This window comes from Teleopsis dalmanni, chromosome 2, assembly GCF_002237135.1.
Source record: "Teleopsis dalmanni isolate 2A chromosome 2, ASM223713v2, whole genome shotgun sequence".
NCBI classification, from domain to species: Eukaryota; Metazoa; Arthropoda; class Insecta; order Diptera; family Diopsidae; genus Teleopsis; species Teleopsis dalmanni.
The window spans coordinates 95,119,645-95,124,953 of NC_051847.1; positions in this window are offsets into that span (position 1 = coordinate 95,119,645).

Genomic DNA, 5,309 nt, shown 5'->3' on the forward strand with positions numbered 1-5,309 from the left:
TTATAAGAAGCCCATTTAAAGCATTTGGCGGATAGCGCGAGCAGAGCGTAAGCTGTCTTAACAAAGTAACAAATTATTGATACGCTTAAATTTTGCTTAAAAATTATTTAATTTTTATACTTTTGTAAAAAATAATACGAATTTGCAGATTTAATCCACTTTTGATAAAATTTATTGCAATTCAGCGCTATCGGATGATCATAACAGCTTCATTAATAAAGAGAGTTTTCTGGAAAACTAAAAGCTGTTGAAAATCTGGCAACACAACACTATTGAAACGTTGTATTTTAGTTTTAAGTAATTTTTATTATGAAATAAACTACTTATAAGTAAACACGTTTTGTTCTTTTTCTGTTGCGTAAAGTTAGCATGTTTTATGCTAACAAAAACTACCTCCACTTATAAAAAAAATAAAAAAAAAACATCGAACAGTGTTGGATGTGCTTCTTGGACCTATGTACATTTTTTTCGTCACATTTGGAAAATTTTGCATATAGATTTAGATATTCCTTAATTGGGGAAGGCATTTGTTGACCCTGCACCAAAATTGCATTCACTTAAAGATTTTCAAATCTTATCTAATATAGATCCACCACCCAAAGAGAATAACAAAGTCTCTAGAATGGCGACTATTATCAGCCAGATATGTCTAGGCCAATAATTTTTGGAATGACAAAAGCATGCTGCTGATCGTCACTTTCAAAAGTAACGGCACTGTAAGAGAAATATAGACAAATACAATATAATACGAGTATTATTAGAAAACATCTTCATTTGCAAGAAAAAAGTTATGAGTTAAATCTATTTGTTGGGAAACAAATGAAAATCAAATTTTATTTTATCATTATGGTATAAACCGAAGTCTCGTTGAAAATTTTCTTTTAACGACATAATACACAGATCCACAATTCAAGTGTCGGTAAAATTTACTAATTAATTGACCATTCTTATTATTTATCAGATCTATTTTTATGTTTTCAAATCTGACAAGTATATCAACAAAAATATTCATAAAATATTCGTTTCTACATATATTGAACGCAAATTTTTCACGCACCCATCGTAATGGTACATCAGTATTACTTTAACAGTATTAGAAATTTTTTGATAACAAAAGTGTAACACTCCTGTAAATAGAAAAGTATAGAATAGAAAAGTCTTTAAATGAGTGTTAGAATCGCATATCTTGTCAATGCATCGCAAAATGCTTGATATTTTCGAAACATTACATCTTTGCAGACAAAGTAAGTGGCAGGCATTATGCTTGAGTTTAACTTTAATCAACTACTTAGCGTACTTCAAAACGTTTTTGCTTATATTATAAAAACCTCAAAAGCCGTTATCTTGCAATTTTTACATTAAACCAAAAAAGACGTCTAATGTATGCAAACAGTAAAACTTAAGTATTTAAAGGAATTATGCAAATTGCGTTTAAAGTGGCACATCAAATTAGGTGCCAAGAATGTGAGATGGCAGTGAAAGTTGATATATTCACAAAGAAAAATGTAATAAGTAGAATTTCAGAAAACTGCTGTGAGAAAAATGTATCTGAATTGTAAGAGTACGACGTTTCATTAAAGAAATTGGTATTATATCCTTTAAAAGCGTTGCCATAGGATATAATCTTTAAGTATAGAGCTTATAAAACTTTAGTACAGGGGAATATCACCTTTTCTCTTTATTTCACTCTAATTAATGATGCGGTGAAAATACTAAGTTTCTTTTTATGACATTTTAAACTATTCAGTGTTTCATTTCTGTTGAGTTGTTTATGATTGTCTAGCTAGAGGCACTTTCAACTTGTTAAGAATGCATTTATTCTTATTTGATCTGTAATGAGTTTATATCACGCTTCCAACACGCACATGAACGAGGTGGGTGATATATTTCAATATTTGTCTAAAATCGTAAAACTGCCGAGCAGTTAAACTCGTAATTTTCTTATTGATTTATTTTTAATTTCTCAAACGATTATCTTTTTATTTTGTGCTTTACATATTAAACATTTAGAGATTTTTTTTGTTTTGCTATATTTTTTATTGTACCTTTTAAACTTATAACAAATACTAATTTAAAATAATTATTTATAGTGGAGATTCGATATATATATAATTGGTACTTATTCTCAATAATTTTGCGTTGTTACTCGTTTAATTATTCAACCAAGAAAATAAAGTTTCTTAACTTAAACCCAACACGGAAGCTGCTCTTATGTCCTTAATCTAGTAAAAAGCTTACTTCATTCCCCTTTTGTTGCTGATTACTAGTGTTTGACAACGTTAAGTTGATGAAGCCTCTTTTTATATACATATATTAAAACCTACATTTACGTTAAGGAGATTTAACGCAACTAATGTTATCATTGATTTTAAGGAATTACTTAATACGATTGTACGATCATATACTCGTAAATTCACTATACAAAGTTTTCACAATTTCTTAATTTGAAAAACGCTTGTAGAAAATACAGTTTTTGAGACACAGATGCTATTTTTTTTTTTATTAATATAATTTTCTTGAAAATTAGAAAAGAGATATATGAAAACAGAACAAATGCATTCATTTTATATAAAAAATATCTGGATTTTATATTTCAGCGTTTTCACATAGTGCAAGAATTTTTTTTGACAAAGGCAAAGCTCAACGAATGTGATCAATTGACTACCGTAGTGAATTTATCCCCCAAATTAAAATTAATGCTTTTCGAAGACATTTTCAGTAATAAGAGAAAAATCGCAGAAACCGTTAAAATTCTTACCTAAGAATAAACGGAGTACTAGCTCCAAGTGAACTAAGCCCTGTAACCATGGTTGCTGCTTTTATGTACTGACATCATTACTTAATTCGTCCAAAAAAAAAAATTTTAGAGGGCTATGTCAGCGAATGAATGAAACCAACTTTCAAAGCAACAAAATGAATTTGGATATTTTTATTTAATAACTTCAAATAAATAATATGTTTAGGACCAATTTTACAATGTACACTTAAGTGTCGATTGATACTAAAATGACATATTTGAATCTTAAGTATTATTTTAGTGACCAACATTGAACAGTTTAAGGCTACTTAACCTAAGTGTGCGTTGTAAAACTGGACATTAGCTTAATAAGTTTAATTGGTTGGTTGGTTGGTGGCAGTGGTAGGTCACTGGATAACTTCCATGTACCTCAACAAGCGATTTTTCGCCGTTTTGCTACCACACTTAGTGTACATTTAAAATATTGCATTCATACTATTTGATGTTATTAAAATCAATTATGAAGAACAGTTCATCGAAAACACTAATTAAATCACAATTTTCGAAATAAAATTAAATTGAATTTATTAGTGATTTATTGAAAATTTTTTTTTTTTTTTTTTTTTTTGAAGATTATAGCGTTGCGTAGAAAAGTGATTCCTGTCGACCTGTCATGAGGAGAAGGAAACATCGGAACATGTTCTATGCAACTGCCCAGCGGTGGCAAGACGTAGACTCGATTACCTTGGTAGCGGGATCCTGGTCCCAAATCAAATAGGTAAAATTAAGCCCACTGCAATTATAAGATTTATAAATAGTCTAAAATTGTCCTAGTTGGGCCTATAGGCGCACAATAGATCTTTTAGGTCGGGGTGCACAAATAGCCTATTTTTAAATAATAATTGAAAATTTTACTTCAAGTACCAATTTAACTTCAATAATCTGTAAAATTGTATACAAAACTTTAATGTCCTACCAGTGGTATATCTCCGAACATTTGAATTTACCACAAACACTAGTTAGTAAATGCAATAAAAGTTCCTGACATTTGACAAAACTTTGCATAATTTTTATTGGAAATCTGACAGCGAAGATAAAAGTTGCATATAAAAATGTTAAAACGAATATCTATAAGAACTCTTGAACTCAAATTTGTCACAATATGCAAGTAAACTTAAACAGTATGGAAGAGAATGTTTGCTGTTCAGAACATCAGTCAAGTAACATCTTCAGTCAACTAATATATACTGGTATGTAACTGGTATATAAGGTAACATAAAGAAAATGACATTTCTGTGCCGTAAAATATATTGTGTCTATTTAACTATGTATGTATGTATGTATATTTATTTATTTTCATTTTAAAATTTCATTTTTACAGTATAATTAATGAATCTTAAATTAAGATATAAATAAATATTATCAATGGACGACTGTGATGCATGTCGTCCATCGACTTATAGTATAATAGTAGTATTAGAAATAGTTGTTAATAGTGAGTATAATGGTAAACTAAATATATATTAATTATTATATTCTGATATTAAACAAGACCGTTATGCTATACAATTTTTTACATATTCTGCTACTTTTGTCCATTCTACCTCAGAACCGTTCAAAATATTTATAATGTTTTCATAAGATAGAATAGCTTTACTAAAGCAAGCTAATCGAAACTCTTGTAGAATAGGACAACGGCCAAGAAAATGTACAATATCTTCAGCCTCATCTAAATTACACATACTACAGAGCGCAGAAATATATACATCCTATCTGTTTCCGCTTAGCTGTGTCGTGCTACCTCTTGCTTTAAGTATCCAAATGATATTTGTAATATGTGTTATGTCAGTTATATATTCCTTTCCTAGTGATGGCGTTAAGTCGTTATAAATTTTGTTACTTTTTTAAGATTTTTATATATATTTGTCTCTCAAATCAGCTTTCAGAAATGTCAACAGCAGTTTATTATTTGCCTTCCAAAGTCTTCGCGATGCTGTTTGTTGATTCCAATTTCTTCCGCAATTATTTCCCAGCTCATTTAGAACCTGCACCCAAGAAAGATTAAGAATTAACAATTTTTTGGTTCTGGCTATATATATCTTATATATAAAATTAACATTGTCACAATGTTAGTTACCGTACTCCTCCGAAACGGCTTTACCGATTTTTACCAAATTTTATATGCGTATTCAGTAGGTCTGAGAATCGGCTACTATCTATTTTTCATACCGCTAAAGTGATTAGGGAGTCCCTACCCAGCAAAAATATCCTTATTGCTTTAACAAAAAATTTTTTATTTTTTTAACATAAATTTACATCCACTTCGTTTCTTCGTCTTCGCCTTGCATGGCAGATGGAAAATATACTAAAAATTTTTCTAAAGAATTCACTAATGATACTATAACAAATACCGACGGTTATCCAATATATCGTCGAAGAAATCCCGATAATGGGGGACAATGGCGGGTGGTGCCGTATTCGTCTCTGCTAAGCAAGACATACAATGCTCATATAAATGTTGAGTTTTGCAGTTCTGTGAAGAGCATCAAATATATTTGCAAGTATGTCCATA